The sequence below is a fragment of the Lemur catta genome, chromosome 8, assembly GCF_020740605.2.
Source record: "Lemur catta isolate mLemCat1 chromosome 8, mLemCat1.pri, whole genome shotgun sequence".
Classification (NCBI taxonomy): domain Eukaryota; kingdom Metazoa; phylum Chordata; class Mammalia; order Primates; family Lemuridae; genus Lemur; species Lemur catta.
Window position 1 is genome coordinate 60,775,429 of NC_059135.1, and position 19,554 is coordinate 60,794,982.

Here is a 19,554-nt window from a genome sequence, read left to right on the forward strand (position 1 = left end):
AGAATTCTATACCTGTGAAAATACCTTCAAAAATAAAGGGGAAAGAAAGAATTTTCCCAGACATCCAAAAGCTGAAAACATTTATTAGCACAAAACCTGCATTACAAAGAATACTGCAGAAAGTGCCTTGGGTAGATTGAAAATGATAACAGGTGAAAATGATCTGGATAAACATGAAGGAGTAAAGAGCACTAAAAATGATTAATATGTGAGTAAATGTGAATGAAATTGTTTATTAATTTTTAAATTACAAAGGATAATTCACTTTAAAAACAAAATGAATAGCATTTGTTTTTGCTTTTATAACATATGTAGAAATAATATGTCCGAATACAATAGTAAAAACGCTGGGAGAAAAGACATTGAAGTGTAATATTACTTGAGGGTAAATTGTAATAAATTAAATGTGTATACTAAATACACTAAAGCAATCACTTTTTAAAAAGAGTTGTTGCTATTAAACCAACAAAGGGGATACATTGGAATTATTATAAAACAAATCAAAAACCTCAATCCAAAAGAAGGGAGAAAATGAGCAAAAAATTTCAAGATCTGAAAGCTATTCAGGGCCTCATAAGGTTAACTCTAATATAATTTAGAAGTCATTTTTCCCATATCTTACAATATCATAACTCTTTATCCAGCTATATATTTGTGGCCTATGGAAAAGTCAATAATCAATAATCAGATTTCCAGGACTATTATGCAAAACGTGAAGAAACTTGAATTACTGTGTATTAAAAGATTTCCAGATATATGATCATATTGCCAGCAAAGAGTGATAGTTTGACCATTTCTGCCCCCATTTGGATGCCCTTGATTTCCTTCTCTTGTCTGATTGCTCTGGCTAGGACTTCCACCATTATGTTGAATAGAAGTGGTCATAGAGGGCAACCTTGTCTGGTTCCAGATCTAAATAGGAATGCTTTCAATTTTTCTCTGTGCAGTATGTTGTTGGCTATGGACTTATCATATCTGGCTTTTATCATTCTTCCAAGAGACTCCTGGACTTGATAAATAAATTAAGCAAAGTCTCAGGCTACAAAATCAATGCACACAACTCAGTAGCTTTCATATATGCCAACAACAGTCAAACTGAGAACCAAATCAAAGACTCAATAGCTTTCACAATAGCAACAAAGGAAATATAATACCTAGGAATATATTTAACTAAGGATGTGAAAGACCTCAACAGGGAGAACTATGAAACACTGAGGAAGGAAATAGCAGAGGATATAGACAAATGGAAAACATACCACGCTCATGGACCAGCAGAATCAACATTGTTAAAATGTATATACTACCCAAAGTGATCTACAGATTCAATGCAATTCCTATTAAATTACCAACATCATTTTTTGTAGATCTACAAAAAAATAATTCTATGCTTTATGTGGAACCAGAGAAGACCAAAACAACCTTAAGCAAAAAGAACAAACTGAGAGGCATCAATTTACCAGACTTCAAGCTATACTACAAGGCTATGGTAACCAAAACAGCATGGTACTGGCACAAGAACAGAGACATAGGCCAATGGAACAGGACTAAGAATCTAGATATAAAACTACCCTCATATAGCCATTTGATTTTTGACAAAGCAGACAAAAACATACACTAGGGAAAAGAATCCCTATTCAATAAATGGTGCTAGGAAAATTGGATAGCCACATGTAGAAGACTGAAATAAGATCCACACCTCTTACCTCTCACAAAGATCAACTCACTATGGATAACAGACTTAAACCTAAAGGATGAAACCATAAGAATTCTAGAAGAAATATTAGAAAACTCTTATAGACATTGGCCTAGGCAAAGAATTTACGAAGACCTCAAAAGCAATCACAGCAACAATAAAAATAAATAAATGGAACCTGATCAAATTAAAAAGCTTCTGCACAGCCAAGGAAACAATCGTTAGAGTGAATAGACAACCTACAGAATGGGAGAAAATATTTGCATGCTATGCATCCAGTAAAGGGCTGATAACTAGAATCTGTATAGAACTCAGGAAAATCAGCAAAAAATCAAACAATCCCATTAAAAAGTGGGCAAAGGACATGAACAGAAACTTTTCAAAAGAAGATAGACTTATGGCCAGTAAATATATGAAAAAAGTTCTCAACATCTCTAGTCATCAGAGAAATGCAAATCAAAACCACAATGAGATATCACTTAACTCCAGTGAGAATGGCTTTTATCAAAAAGTCCCAAAACAACAAATGCTGGCATGGATGTGAAGAGATAGGAGCCCTCATACACTGCTGGTGGAACTGCAAACTAGTACAACCTCTATGGAAAGTAGTATGGAGATACTTCAAAGAACTAAAAGCAGAACTACCAGCAATCTCACTACTGGTTTATCTACCCACACGAAAAAGAGACATTCTATAAAAAAGACATCTGTAGTCAAATGTTTATAGCAGCACAATTCACAATTGCAAAGATGTGGAAACTACCCAAGTGCCTATCAATATATGAGTAGATTAATAAAATGTGATATGTGTATAGTGTGGAGTACTACTCAGCCATAAAAAAGATGGTGAACTACCTATGGCATTAATATACCGGATGGAGCTGGAGCCCCTTCTTCTAAGTGCAGTATCACAAGAATGGAAAAACAAACACCATATGTACTCATCATTAAATTAGTACTAATCGATTAACACTAATGTGCACATATGGCAAATGACATTTATAGGGTGTTGGGCAGGTGGAAGGGGGGATGGGAGGATGGGTAAATTCACACCTAATGGATGTGATGTGCACTGTCTGGGGCACAGGCACACTTGTAGCTCTGAATCAGGCAGTACAAAGGCAATTCACGTAACCAAAGCATTTGTATCCCCATAATACTCTGAAATAAAAAAAAAATCCTCTCAAACTGAAATATAAATATAATATGTAAATATAAAATTCTTCAAATATCCATCTGTGTTTAACAAGCTTAGCTGACTACAAGGTACACTCACCAGGGTATACATCTAATAGAGGGATGCAGATATATTCTCAGGGGAGGGAAAGATCAGCTCAGGAAGTCTTCATTGAGCAACTGCTTTGTGCTAGTCACTGAATCCATCCCTGGAGGTACAGAGGAGCTCATTTCATCCTGAGCTTCCCCATGGATTCATTATCAGCTGCAAATAATAATGTAAGATTTGATAGTTGATTGTAAAGTCAGTATTCTAGTGAATGAGATTACTTTTCCATAGACCTAAGATAACAGATACAGGTTAGGGTCAGAAATAAATCAAGAAGTGGTCAGGACGCAAACCAACAAATACAATCACAATGCTCAGGGAAAAGAAACTAAGGAAACAATATTGGCTAGTCAGCTGATTTCTCTCCCCTACTTTTTCAACACCCTCATTAATCCTCTCTGAATTTGCCACTTTGTGGGAATACAGTGAGTCAGTGTGACTCAGCACAGCTCACTTATTTTGCAGTGCTTGCCAAGAGGCTCACCTGTCTGGAATCCTAACAGCTGAATTTCTCCCAAAGTGCATTATACCCCCTCAGTAGCAGCTACGTCAAACTTCCCTGTCCTCCAGGGACTCTTCTCAGCACCTGGCAGGTTGTTGATAAAAGAAAAGTCAGAACAATGTAATTCAGTTATAAACTCATCATTCCTGACATTATTAGTACTGTGTAATGGGCCACTGAACTAACTCACCCTTCTTTCCTCTTACAGCTCCTTAAAGCAATGGAATGGTAAGGGACAAACTGCAGTTAGAACAAACTTCAAATGATCTGTTCAATTGCCCTCCTCTTGGTGACCTTCCCATGTACTATAGATGATCCTTGTTTGGGAGTGTTGGGAGTCTGAGTCTGAGTAGGTAGCATTGAGGTGGGAGAGAGGGATATTGACAGATAAAGACAAGTCAACAATTTTATTTGCTAAAAAGAGAATAATAGTAGCCTACACAGCAGTTACCATCTCCTTCCTTCTTTCTAACACTTTCCTGGTTTTGATGAGGTGCCCACGATCCTTTTCAGCCAGGTTTGGGGAAAGCCAGATCCATGCCAAGCCAGAGGGTAGGACTGATATAATCTAGACCAATCACGATGGTCTCAATCTCCTTGTCAGGTATCAGTTTAGATGGGTGCATATGACAGAGCTTTGGCCAGAAACTTCAGGGGAAATATATTTGGGAGATGGGGACAGGGATACTCTTCGTTCTTAAAAAAAATCACAAGGAAGCAATGTCCCTCTTACTCCACTAGCATTGAGGTTGAAGTCCAAACATGGAGAGGACAAAGCCAAGAGAATTATAAAGAAATGGAGCCGGAATCTTTATGTATACTGCCTTAAGACTGCCCTGCCTGTGGACATTTTTTGTGTGATATGAGTCCTTAGTTCCTGGGCCATTTGAATATGATTTTTCTGATACCTGCAGCAGCAATCATTCTAACTGATGTAAACTTTCAGCCAACTTACTTCACAAAGAAATAAAATAAACCTAGGAGGTAAAGTGACTTAACAAAGGCCATAAAGCTCATTAACAGCAAAGCCAGGGCTAGACTAGCAATCCATCATGTACTGAGCAATTGCATGCTGAAATCCACAGTTAGTATTGGAATATCAACTTTAGATGCAATTGTGGTTAATAGCATCTGTGGTTAATATGCGATTAATCCATGATTAATAATCATTTTTACCCAAAGAAATGAACATCACCTGAGTCATTTCTTGACTGACCACTATATACTGATTGGCTCTCAGTGCTGGCTCTCACTGCTGTGTTCCATACAATTGAGTACTTAAAAATCTTGGATATGTTTGTCTTTCCCCTCCTCCATATAGACTATAAATTCTTTGAGAATCAAGATAAGATCTGACATTCTTAGATTTGTTCCGTGTTACCAATACTTAGTGCCTAGCGGTTCAATAGTTAATGAATTATCTTTTCCCAAAATGCTGAAATATGTATGAAAAAATAACTTGTTCTCTAGTTTCATTCATGCATCCCACAAAAGTTTAGTAAGGGCTACTAAGTCTCAGCTACAGAACTGGGTGCTAGAGATAGGGAGAAAAGAGTGAAAGTGTCATGAAAACCCTAAGGTTTATTTTTTGAAAATACTCAGGTCCTGTCTACTTAGAATTTTGAAAAAACAGCTGGTATGTATGAGAACACAGGCACAGAAACATGGGGCCTTTGGAAAGTACAAATTTTAAGAAAGTCAAGGGCTTCTAAATAGCTGGGGTTTGTTTCTTTTGAAGGTCACTAAACTTCCCATCAGGAAACTCTAACTTTCATTGGATACTCCTCAGCTTCCTTATTATTTCAAGACATGTTTCTCAAGATTTTAATGCAAGCCCCCTTATCTTATTTGTGCGATGACCCATCCATCATTCCTGCAGCAATTGTAAGAGTTTGGAGTTGGCTTCCAAATCTGGAGACAAATCCTCATACTTAGTTTTTCCCCTCAGTCTCAAATATTCACTGCTGTCTCCCTCCCTGACTAGTTTATATACCTTGTCCACAACTGCAAACTAACCCTTTGCCTGACTAACCCACTTCTGATCACGGCACCACCAGCCTTCAAGTCATCTTATTGCGTAGCCTTGAATGATCTGTGATTCTCTCCTAACTCCCTCACCAGCACAGCGAAGTGGAACACACCAGTGATCTGGAGCCAGGTAAACCTGAGTTCAAACCTAGCAGTCACCGCTTCCTAGCCAGATAAACAGGTATGTTAATCAACATTGGAGCCCCAATTCCATCAATTATACAGTGAAGACAACATTTCCCAGCTACGGCAATTATATATTTTATATACAAAAAGCATGTATACACCTGATGCATAGCAGGTGTTCCCGTTAAACTCATCCATAAAATCAATTGTTCTATCTAAAGGGCACTGCCTACATCTTTCAAATCTACATTAAACATGTTTTCTGAATTTTTCACAACTGAGATATTTCACTTCACTGAGCCTTAAGGAATTTTGTTTGTCCTGACCTAGTACAGTTAACATCATTTTGAAATGGCTGGTACTTACCTCACAAGCTGGATTTTTGGATTTTCCAGATTTGCTCTGTCCAAGATGGTAGCTATTTAAATTTAAGTTCATGGCTAATCAAAGTCAAAAATAATTATAAATTAACAAAAATTAAATTTTATTTGAAACTCAATTATTTAGACACACTGGTGGCATTTCAGGTGCTCAATGGCTACATGTAGCTAATGGCTACCATAATATAGTATACTGATGTATATTATGGAGAATTATAGAAATTTTCCATCATCCAGATTTTTAGCCCTTCTCTGATGGCTGAAAGTGTATTTCTGTATTTTATTCTTTTTGGTATCCTCTGTCATCTATCGTACTCGGTAGAACTTAAAAAACACATATTTTACAAATGAGTAAACAAATAGATACCCAAAGGGCACTTTTTAAAATCTCTGATATCATGTACCATTGGTTAAAAATCAATAACTGTTTGCTTTGTGATTACCTTCTTCTGAAGAGGATCATGGCATGGCCTTTCAGTTTCTTGCCCACCACACCTCTCTAAGGCAAATTTGGTGTAACCTGACTGTTTCTAAGACTTTTTTAAGGAAAATGAGAATAAAGAAAGCGCAACATGAGATATTCAAGAGTAAGCAGAGGACTTTTAGAGGGCAGCAGTTTAGAGGTTGCCTAGAGGTATATAAGGGTAATAAATACAAAAAAAAGAAAAATGGGGATTTTTAACAAGTATTACAAGGACCTATGTGCCACCTTCCCTGTGTGAAAGAAATAGAAGAAAGACTTGAGATATTGCAATTATCAATTATTGCATGCCCTTTGCTTTTTTAATGACAATACTATTCTAAAGCTGAAACTGTATGGATCATTTTGTAAGAATTACAATTATATATCACTATGTTACAACATTTTTTCCTTGATTAGCATAGATTTTCTATTATATGACTTCTATTTCATATAATATTACACATTTATGCTCACAGTGGCCTTTTCATAATCATAAAATAAGCATAGAATTATATTGGGTAAAAATGTGTGACTTCATTCTCACATCATGATTGACCACAGACAATCCTAAGAACCAACCTAAAGTCACATAAACATCCTTGACACAATATTGGTTAACACTGGCCTTCAGAATTCCTAGAAAAGGAATGGACTCCTCTCACAGCAGGCTGACACAGGTGCATTCTCTAAGAGGGGCATGAGGAATAGAGCCCCTTGACTCCTTCTGACATTAATGGGCGTCCCACAGCCAGATCTCTGTGCCCTGCCTTGAGAACTTACCCAACTGTAAAATTACATTCTACATAGTTTCATGTGGGAAGATGACGCATGTCACTCCTGGAAACCATCACATGTTCCCTATAAATTACGTTGCTAAACAGCTCCTACCATGGGTAGTCCATTTGGGCCTTAAAATTTTTTTACCTTCACTTCAACTGTTTAAGAATGGCAAGGAAAGATATTTTCACTGTTGCAAAATCCGCAGTATGAAGGCCAAGAAAACAATGAATTACTGTTGCGTTAAGCGGCATATTATTTTATCTGATGCAATGCAAAGTCAATCATTAGCAAGCACTTTGACAGTTTCTAACTGAACAGATTACTAGGCTGGATATGTTAAATGCTCTAAATGACAACATAAATGTTTTACATACTCAATTCCTCTTTATCTGGCCTTTTCCTTTAGGTTTAGGGTGATGCTGATCAATGGTATGATTTTCATAGAATCAATTTTCAATTAATGAAGTGTGAATTCATTTAAAATACATGGTAACAGTAAAACGATGTGTTCAGACAGTTCATGCTGCTGTGAATGACTTCTCTATTATGATGAAGTCTACTGAAAGCTCAGGTTTATTTTTACCTTTTTTAAAATTTTGTTTTACAGTCATTGTGACAAGACAGCTGTGTTCTTTCCTCCAAACTACCACTGCCAGAAATTAGTTGCTTGACTCAGGTATCTTTTCTAACATACATTTCTGCAGGTACAAAATGAATTTGGTATTTCCTGCACAGTTTTCCTGTAAGAATTTAACAAGATAATATATAACAAAGCACTGTGTACACAAGATCTAGTATATGGTAGTGTTGTAGACATTCATTAAAGTTTAATTAATCATGCATTCAATATATATGGAGAAAATCTATCAGCCAAACTCATCTTATTCCTTCTCCAATTCCACTACCTTTCTTCAACTTCACATTAGTGTTCAATAAATGTTTGTAAGCATTCTGCTATTTTATTGATTTTTTCCATTGTTCCTTTCGTTGAATATTCATTATTATTTTGACACACATAAGATGACATTTCATAGAAAAAACATTAAACATAAAAGCTAAGATTTGACATCTTATTAGCTTTTTGGAAGAATTATAAAATTCATTTAAACCATTATGGTATCTCCACATCCACTATGAATAAACTTAAGTGAGGACTGGTGAGACGCCAAAAAACTGACCTGTCAGGAAAATAGCAAAGACATCACTCTCCAAAGCAACACCCACAAGAGACCACATAGTCTGGATTTATCTTCAGTGATCCAAGTTTCATTTGCTTCCAAATTTATGTGTTATCATTTCTTTCAACCTAATTGACAAAATCTGATTCTATCTTATATAGCACCTAAAATTTTCAAATGGGAATGGAAGAATCAGGGTGATTATCTGCAAAGGATACTCAATAAGGAAACATCACAAGATACCTTCAAGACCTAATAGAGTACTGGTCTTTAGCACCTAGAAGTTGCTCAGTAAATGTGTGTTGAATAATGAATGAGACAAGAACCAAGTGTTATATTTTGTCTTTCTAATCTCATGGCATTCAGTGAAACATTAAGTACAAAAGTAGCAGTCAATAAATACTTCCTGGATTGAATGTAAAGTTTGTTGAATAAACTGGGTGTTTTTTGTTATTCTCCTTTAATCCTTAGGCTGTTCCCTTAGGACAATTCCACTTAATTACGACTGAGATTTTGAGTTCAAGATTTGTCTGGAGGACCTGGGATAACCATATTAGTTCGTATATATCAGTTTGCTCACTTGAAACTGAAGAACCAATTCTAAGATATTTTGTTTCCTTCTTTCTTTGACAAATATCTTACAGAACCCTTCAATTTACCTACTTCCCACCTGTGATATTGTAAAATATATATTTGGTCTTCAATTTCATTTCCTGGCACACAACTCCTAAAATACTTAGAATCTCCAAAGTGATGTCTTTTTGTATGCTGATATTGACTGATGGCTGCAACCTCCAGGTAGCTTCAGGATGGGACTGGTTGCCTGAAAGATCAAGGCAGGATTAGAGGGTTGAGATTTTCAGTCCCACTACCCAACTTCCAGGGAGAGGAGAAGGGTTGAAATGTTGTATGTCGCTCACCAATGACCAATGATTTAATCAATCATTCCTATTAATGAAGCCTCCATACAAATCCAGAAGGACAAGGTTTGGAGAGCTTCCAGAAAGCTGAACACGTGGAGGCTGGCAGGAAGGTGAACAAGAACTCATCCACCTGCCGGGAGGATGGTGCACCCTGCCTCAAGAAGGACAGATTCTCCTGTGCTCAAGACCCTTCCAGACCTCCCCCTATTATATCTTTATCTTGCTGTTTACTTTGTATCCTTCAACATAACCTTTGTAATAAACCAGTAAACATGTTTCCCTGAGTTCTGTCTGTGAGCCACTCTAACAAATTAATCAAACCCAAAGAGGGGGTCATGGACCCCCACTTGAAGCCAGTGGGTCAGACATTCCATAGACCTAAACTTGCCAGTGGTGGGAAGGAGGAGGCAGTCTTGTGAGACTGAACCCTCAACCTGTGGTTTCTGAGACAATCTCCAGGTAGACAGCATCAGGACAGAATTGAATTGGGGGATACCCAGCTGGTGTCCACTGCAGAATTGATTGCTTGGACATACTTGGTCACAGAAGTCTTCTGTGTTGATTGTTGTTGCTGAGTGAGAGAATACAAAAAACACTTTGAGTTTGTGTGTGAGTTGTTTTTTTCCACTCACACCACCCTGAACACATACACAATTAGAGGAGCCACAAGAGTTTTGTCAAAATAAATTCTTGGGAATCTGCCGAGTCAAACTCTTTGAATCTTAATGGTTAGCTTGGATTAAAATCTCTCAGCAACTTGATTTCTCCTTTTTAGTCCAGGCCTATCCCTGATATGCACCATATATTACTCACTGCTTTCAGGAAGTCAGATTTCTCCTTCCTCCCCAATGTGCTACAGTCTTTCACACCTTTCTTTTATCATTCCTTTCTTACAGCCTGACATAATCTTTCTCCAATCTTTCATTCCAGAGTTTTAAGGCTCATCAATATAAACTCTGATGGCATCTTCTTTTACAAGATAGGTCTCTGTGATTCCTTCCCAACCTCCAGTCCAAACCACTTGAGAATATTCTGTCTGATGTAAATGCTATTCTACAAAGCTTAACTTCCCACTGATTGAAAGTTCTCTGAGGGCAGAAAACATATGACTTTATTTTTCCATAAATCACCTATCGGAGCACCTAGCACTTTGTGAGCTCAATGGATACCTGTGAGTTTGAATAGAATCAAGTAGAATTGAGTGGTAAGATTATCTAAGGATAGAAAAGAGAAGGAAGGTACAAACCTACAAAGCAGGCAACTATGCTAAAATTATGCATAATAAGTAACTTGGTTAAACTTAAGGGGAAATGTGCCAATTGCAAAGGTGATTGTATCTAAATACCATATACTTGACTAAGTTATTTTGTTTATTGTCATTTTTGCCCCACCATAATGTCAGTTCCACAGGGCAGAAATTGTTGTCATTGTTTGTTCACTGTTGTATCTTAGCACTAAGAATAATGCCTGGCACATAGTAGGTGCTCAATATATATTTGCTGGATGAAATGAATAAATAAATGAATTAGGAAAGTGATTACAAAACGAAAGGTAATGTTTCATCTTGTATTCCCTCTGTCATCGGAATGAAGTTATTCAAAGCACATCTCATTCAAACCTCTTAGCCTTTCTGCCTCACAAGAACTCTCTGGATGTAAAAGCCTAGAAGAAAAGCCTAGCACTCAGAAAAAAAACATGAGTTTTCTCTGAACAAATTTTGGGAGGGAAAATGAGAGAAAGTAGATAAAAGGTAGATTTTCATATTCATATTTCTCAATGCTTTCAAATGTCTTTTTTACTAATTCTATTTTTCTTACACAGCTCAATTTAAAGTAGTTTAGTAAGGCAAGGCTATGAATGCTGCCTGTCCCCTACAACACCATTTTCAGTCATTACTTGGGACTGACTAATGCTGCTCTAACAAGAGGTAGGTAGAGAAAATCATAACTCTTTTAGCAGCAAATAAAATCAGACACCAATGATTGAGGAGAAAATACAGCAGCTAACATCTTTGGGTAACAAAGCAGGTTAATGATTAGTTTATTATTCGGAGGACATAAGGCAGTGTTCAGACCCTTAGGGATCCACATCTTGTATTAGTCAGGGTTTTCCAGAGAAACAGACTCAACAGGAAATATATATAGACAGAAAGGGACTTATAAAGAATTGGCTCATGTGCTTGCGCAGACTGACCAGTCCCAAGATCTGCCATCAGTAAGCTAGAGACCCTGGAGAGGGATGGTGTAGATCCACTCGGAGTCCAAAAGCCTGAGAACCAGGAGAGTCGATGGCACAGTTCTAGTCCAAAGGCCAACAGGGTAAAGACCAAGGAAGTGCCATGTTTCAGTTTGAGTTCAAAGGCAGAAAAAACACCAAAACCAATGTCCCAGTTTGAAGACAATCACACAATAAAAATTTCCTCTTACTCATGAAAGGTTTAGCCTTTTCAAGCTATTCAGGCCTTCAACTGATTGGATGAGGCCCACCCACATTAGGGAGGGCAATCTTCTTTACTCAGCCTACAAATTTAAATGTTAACCTCATTCAAAAACATCCTCACATAAACACCCAGAATAATGCTTGACCAAATATCTGGGCATCTCAAGGCCCAGTCAAGATGACACATGAAAGTAGCCACCACATTCATCATCTACCATTTTTGGAAAAGATAGTAGATAATATCTGGACACCCAATCACCACTTCAATTATTTTTCTTTAACCCTCCTGGCCCTATAAAGAGCAACAAATACGATATTCAACAACGAAACAGTAAACCATTTATAAATTTTTCATTAGAGCAGCAAGCTTTCTTTTTCTGTATGGCAGTTTAGACTTATTGCAGAGTAGGTTGGAGTAGAAAAACCAGATCAGATTCATATTCAGGGCAGATCTTATAATTTCTAGTCACTTTAAGATTTCAGCTATCAATTGCATATCTTTGTCCGTATTTCTCTCATATTGTTTTAATGAAGTACATTGAATCATAGATGCATATGTGTTATTTGAAAAAATCTGGAGGAAAAAATATGGTTATTTTGAAGCATATCAGCTAAAAATGAAAAGAGAGAAGATATGTTAATATACTTTATATGTCAAAATAGTTGTTATGAATAATTTTATTTTTATTTTAACAGGTAGTAGGTTTTCATTTTCTTGCTTACAACCTGACATGAATATTTGGTGAATCATAAAAACTCATTTCCCTAAAAATGGGTTATAGACTTTGTAGGTATGTTTTATACTTACCTGCTTTTATGACAATACATAGTCTTATTTTCTTCAAAGAAACAAATTCTTTAAAAACCTAATAAAATTTAACTCAATATATCAATTACCTACTCTGTGCCAAGCTTTCCCATCTCCTACGACATTTTAAATTTAAATATTTCCTTCTTTCATTAGTCACTTTGTAAGCTCTCAGTTATTATGCACCACCATTTTAACACTTTGCAGGGTAAAATGGTGATCTCATGGGGCTGGAACATTAGATGACATCTCATCCACTCTTAAAACACCTCTACTACATCACTAAAATTTGAGTCAATAGAAACAAACACTCTGATGATAAACTCAAACCGAAGGCAGTCCACTCTATAATTGAATAACTCTCTCCACTAGAAAATTCTTTCCTGTCTGGCTGGAAAACACAATCTCTTCTTTAGTTTTGTTGTTTTTTGTTTGTTTGTTTCATTTTTGCTTATATTTCTTTTCTTTCCCTTTTCTCATTCAACGAAATAGCTCTAAATTTGTATGGATTTGGGAAAAGGAGATGGCAAAGTAGAACTTAGAAATTTTTACGGCTTTATCTTTCAAAAGTCTAATACTTCAGAGGAATGTAAATTAAGGTCTTGAAGAATATCAGGAGGAAAAGATTTTCCCTATACTAAAAGAATATTTCTCAGAATTTTGGGGAAAAGAAGAGAGAGAGAGACAACTCCATGGCTTCCAAGAGTAGAGGAGACCTATACTCCACTTCCCACTAAGACCAATTATAAGGCAGCCAAATGCCAAGCAGAGATAGTTGAGTGGTTCCTTGGGCAGGTAAACCCAGAATCAGCTTCACTCCAGGTAACAAAGAAGCAGTGGCACATAGCCAAGCTGAAAAGAGCACGTGTACACAATGACGTGAATCAGTTACCTATGGGACTGATAACTGAAAACTGCTGCCCTTACCACAGAGCAATGCCTAAGACCCAGAATTGAATAACAACTTGAGAAGGAGGGGGTGTCCTTAGTTGGACTGGGATTCTTTCCATCAACTCAGGAGAGCAGAGGCTAAAGGCAGACATTGTATTATTACAGATTAAGAAAGTACATTTTTTTTTTTGCACAGCTGAGTTGTCCATTGAGTTTCATACTCTTATTGGTTATATTGAGGTTACTTCTGTGACATTGTTTTCTTCACAGAGACATTGTTAACATCTTCAAATGTTGGCAACCAGACTGGTGATCACCACCAGGGTATGATTTCTGAGTAGAATTACCCCACCATCTCTCCTGTTCTATGCTTTCTTTACTACATCCAGAGTTAGCATTTTTTGGCAGCCACGTAACACTAATGGCCCAAGCTACAGATAACTAAAGCCCCCAAGTCTTTTTCATTCACAAAACCATTGCTGCAGTCATATAAATCTAGCTAGGAAGTCATTCTTCACTATATTTACACCAATATTTTGGGCTTAATATTAATTACTAGTAAATTCATTTATTTTTATTTCTTTTATTATCTCTTTGGACCGCATGTGCAAAAAGTTGTAATGCTTATACTCTTCACTCTTAGCATGTTATCATCATTAAACCCTATATTGCCACTCTTTTGGCTTAGTTTATTGTATTAATGTACCTTTCCCTCTGGAATCCCACTCTCATGCCTTCCTATAGGCACTGTCTCAAATGTGTTTGATACAAATTCCTGAATAGGTATCTATCCTTGACAAATACATACAGTTGTGTGTATATAGGTATTGTGAGGTGTTTTAATGTCCATATATTTTCCATATGTGATATTATATAACCTTATAAATTCAAATATATTTTATTATAACCTCTGATTTGAGCTATTCCTGATTTGGTATGAAGAATATTTTCTATCCCGCTCTATTTTATGGCATCTGCAATCTGCCAAAGAACAACATGGTATACCATAAGATCATCTCAAAGATTACCAACATCTATTAATCCTCCTCCTTTGAATTTGAGCATTCCACTAGTTACAAATCCACCTAAGTGTACCATCATCCAGTCCATGTTATATATGATGTCATTCGCTTCTGGGATTTGTGAGATTCTCAGTTTCGTCTCAGTGAGAAATTTAGAACATACAGGAAATGAACCCAGTTTGTAGAAAACACTCTCAGAGGTGAAAATGGAGCCTCTAGGGTGTAGGTGTCTTGGCTTTATGAGCAAACATTACCTAAGTTCCAAAAAAAACTACTTTATATATCACACAAACAAGAAACTAGCACGATACTAGTTTAATTGCTACCTTCTCTCCTTGGTCTAGGACTCTGTATACAAGACAAATTATTATACTCAAGGTTTTCCTGATTAATCTTACCACAAACACACACTCAGAGGCACGCTAATACACACCAACACCAACAGGGTATCAGCAGCTAGACCTTCACACTTCTATGCAATGAAATCTCTAGCATTATCCTATGGATTACCAAGGTATGTGCACATCCATCCAAACGTGAAACTCATAGTCAACACTATGGGAGAGAAGATAGATGCCCTCAGTGGGATCCTTGGAACCTTCACAGCCTCATGGAGAGCTGTGGGCACCGCTTACTGTGTCTTACAGTCAGCAGGAAAAGAGACCTTCCACTGTCCACATCCTCCACATCCTGATTTGGGTGAGGAAATATTGCCTAGAAAAGTAACATCATCCCAATGGAAGACAATGAATGCAACGATGTTTATGTGGCAAATGACTAATATTTGTTGATTTTTAACTGAGGCAGAGACGATCTATACTGGAAGTGACTATAAAGAGCATTTTTCTAAAACTTAACATATTCCCTAAAATATCACAAAGGGATTCTTTGGGATACTTCATCTCAAAATTACCAAAGTGACTAAATATAATCAGACCTTGAATTAGGAAATGCCATACTTTCCCTTTTATTCTGACACAAATTTTTATATGCAAGACTTGATCACTGGCCCCTAACCTGGCTTTGGTCCTTCCAGCTTCACCTGCGGGCCCAGGATATGGCCTATGGCCACTGTTCCAAACGGGACTCCAATCTTGCCTCAGGCCTCCTGGCTTCAAGCCCAAACTCTGCCCTGCTCTTGCCCTTCAGGTCTCTTGGCATTCCTGGTCTGACTCTGGAAAGAGTCCAGGCTTTCCCTGTTCTCTGGGACACTTCACATAGGCCATGTTCTTTATTTATAGCTGCTATAATCTTTTTCAGAATTCCATGAAACTGTTCCATTTGTCCTCCTTTCCTATTTAATTCCTGGGAATTAAAAAGTCATTCATGCATTTATTTACTTAATCGAGCAAATGTTTATTGAGCAAATTCAATGGTCCCAACATTGTTAGTCACATGTGTAGAATGTGCCTTAACAGAGCATATGACTTTTTTCCAAATTAGCTTTTTATGAACTAGAAACTGAGCTTATGTTACTTAAAAACAAATTTATTGCACAGTTCAAAGTAAAAAGTAAAAATTTTTTGACAACTTCTCCCATTCCTTTGCCACAATACTACTTCCTCGTAGTAGAAGTTAGTGGCATTAAGTAATGTACATAGACTTCATCTTTCACTGGAAACACATAGTATTCATTTCCATGCAACTCTTTATAGAATTCTTTACCGTTCAGTAGTCATAGAGTGACATATCTCACATAGGGACAAAAAATAAATCATATTATTTTATTTTTAATGAAGACTAACTTTTTTCTCCTCACCTTACTCCAAATCCAATCTATAGTACCAAAACTACATTTCCCCTTACACAGTGATGAGATCAGAAGGTTGGATAGAAGATGTTCCTATGTTCAATCATTTTAGCCATGCTAACAACAGGTAAAAGAGAATTGGTCCATGTTTACTTCGTAGATGCTTATACATTTTTCTTTTCTCTCAAAGTGTTATTAGATTGAAGAAATGCCAATTAGTGAAAGCCACCAAGACATGTATGGATTGTATGGAATTTACATATGTGTCAAGAGCAGCCACCATCTCCCCACCCATGGAACAACGTATGTCAGATGTATGTACCAGCATCTTTGTATTTTCCAGCTTTATTAAGATAAAATAGAAAAATTAAAAATTGTATATATTTAAAGTACATAATGTGGTGATTTCATACAGGTATACATTGTGAAATGAGTCCCACAATCAATCTAATTAACGTATCTATCACTCCATATAGTTACATTTTTGTGGGTGGGGTGAGAACACTTAAGATCTATTCTCTTAGCAAATTTCAAACATATAATACATTATTATTATCTATAGTTACCATGCTGTATATTAGATCTCTAGAACTTATTCATCTTATAACTGAAAGTTTATACCAATTGACCAACATCTCCCCATTTCTCCCACCCTTCAGCCCCTGGAAGCTACCATTTTATTCTCTATTTCTCAGTTTGACTTTTTGTTATATTCAACATATAAGTGGAATCATGTGATATTTATCTTCCTGTGCCTAATTTATTCTACTTAGCATAATATCCTCCAAGTTCCTTCACATTGTCCCAAGTAAGAGAATTTCTTTCACTTTTTGAAGGCTGAATAATATTCCATTGCATATACATTTTATACACACACACACACACACACACACACACACACCTGTATTCACAATTTCTTTATCTATTCAACCATTGATGAACACTAAGGTTGTTTCCATATCTTGGCTATTGTGAATAATGTTGCAATGAACACAAGAGTGCAGCTCTCTCTTCAACATCCTGATTTCATTTCCTTTGGATATATACCCATAAGTGGGATTTCTGGATCACATGGTAGTTCTATTTTTAGTTTTTTGCTGACATCTTTTATTTTAGAACAACACTGAGTTTTGCTCAAGTGGCTTCTTTGATAGGAAAAAGTCACTTGCCAATATGTAGCTGACTCAGATTAAATTTATCTTTACCTTTTCACACTAACAAGCTTGGACTATTAAATTTCTTTTTTTCTTATTTTCCTAGGATCCTTCATTGAACTCAATGTATCATTCTCTGAGTAATGTGTGCTGGAATTTACATTCATTTATTCATTTAACAAATACATATTGTCTACTAACCATGTGTCAGGCACTGTCCCAGGTGCTAAGGAGACCTCAGAACAAAAGAGATAAAAATTTCAGTTCTTCGTGGAGGTTACATTTTACTAGGGGGAGATGGAAAATATTACTGTAAATAAACACATGGTATGTTGGGTGTATTGAGTACAATGGAGGGAGAGGAAGCAGCCAAGAGGCATGGCAAGTGAGGGGTGAGAGTCTGCAATTGTAAATGAGGTGGTGAGAAAAGGCCTTAATAGCAGCGGTAACATTTAAGCAAAGACATGAAAGAGATAGGGAAAATGAGCCATACCAGTATCTGGGGGGAAAATGCTCCAAGCAAAGGAAATAGGTGATGCGAAGGCCATCAGTTAGAAAATGTCTGGCTTGTTCAAAGAACAGCAAAGAGGCCAATGTGGTCAGTGCTATGAGGGAGCAGACAGGGGAGGGATTATTATTATAGATCCTTGTAAGAGCTTTGTATTCACCTCTGAGGGAGATGGGATGCCTTGAGGGGGGCTTTTGAACAGAAGTGAGATAATCTAAAAAGTTTTAAAGAGATCATTCTGATCATCAGGGAAATGCAAACCAAAGCCACATGAGGTATCATCTCACCCCACTTAGGGTGGCTATTACCAAAAAGACAAAAAATAACAAGTGCTGGTGACAATGTGGAGAAAAGGGAACTTTTATACACTGTTGGAGGGAATGTAAACTAGTACTGTCACTACGGAGAACAGTACGGAGGTTCCTCAAGAAACCACAAATAGAATAATCATATGATCCAGCAATCCTACTACTGGGTGTATATCCAAAAGAAAGGAAATCAATAGATCAAAGAGACATCGGCACACCCATTTTATTGTAGCACTATTCACAATAGCCAGAATATGGGATCAACCTAGGTGTCCAACAACAGATGAATGGATAAAGAAAATGTGATAGATATGTGCAATGGAATACTACTCAGCCATCAAAAAGAATGAAATCCTATTATTCACTGCAATATGGATGGAACTGGAGGACATTATGTTAAGCAAAGTAATCTAGGAGCAGAAAGTTAAAAACCACATGTTCTCACTCAGACGTGGAAGCTAAAAACGGTTGATCTCATAGAAGTAAAAAGTAGAACGTATACCAGCCACTGGGAAGGACAGCGAAAATGGAGGGATAGGAAGAAATTCATTAAAGGATACAAAATTACAGCTAGTCAGGAGAAATAAGTTCGAGTGTTCTATACCACTGTAGGATGATTATAGTCAACAATATTAAATTACATAGTTTCAAATAGCTAGAAGGAAGATATTAGTGTTCCCAACACAAAGAAATAATAAATGTTTGAGATGATGGACATACTAATTACCCCGATCTGAACACTATATGTTATATGTATAGAAACATCACTATGCATCCCATTAATATGTACAATTATCATGTGCCAATTAATAAAATAAAGTTTAAAAAGAAAGATCATTCTGATCATAATGATAAACATAGACTTGGGAGCTGGAGGTTATTTCTAAGGTCCTTTCCAATGCTATGATTCTGCATTCTGTACTTGAGGGATCTCTCAAGCATTTACCCAGTTCAACATAAATTACATATAGAAAAATGATATTTTCAGCAGCCTAAGGTACTAAAATCACAATATTCTAAAATCAAATCTAAGTATAAAGTAAGTATAGAAAATCTGAGATTCCCTAACTTTGACAATGAGAAAGAAAAGATTAAATGACAGGAAATTAAACAAAATAATTGCACATTCACACTATATGGATTCAAGATTCAGAAAGCAAGAAATCATTTGGAAATGTATGCAGTGTGTTATAAGAGGACATACTTGGAGAAAAAAAACAGCCCAAACTTGGCTCTGAAAATGCTAGCTGGGATGACTTAAGTTTTTTAACCTATCTGTGCCTCATTTCCAAAACTGAGAAAATAATATTCACACC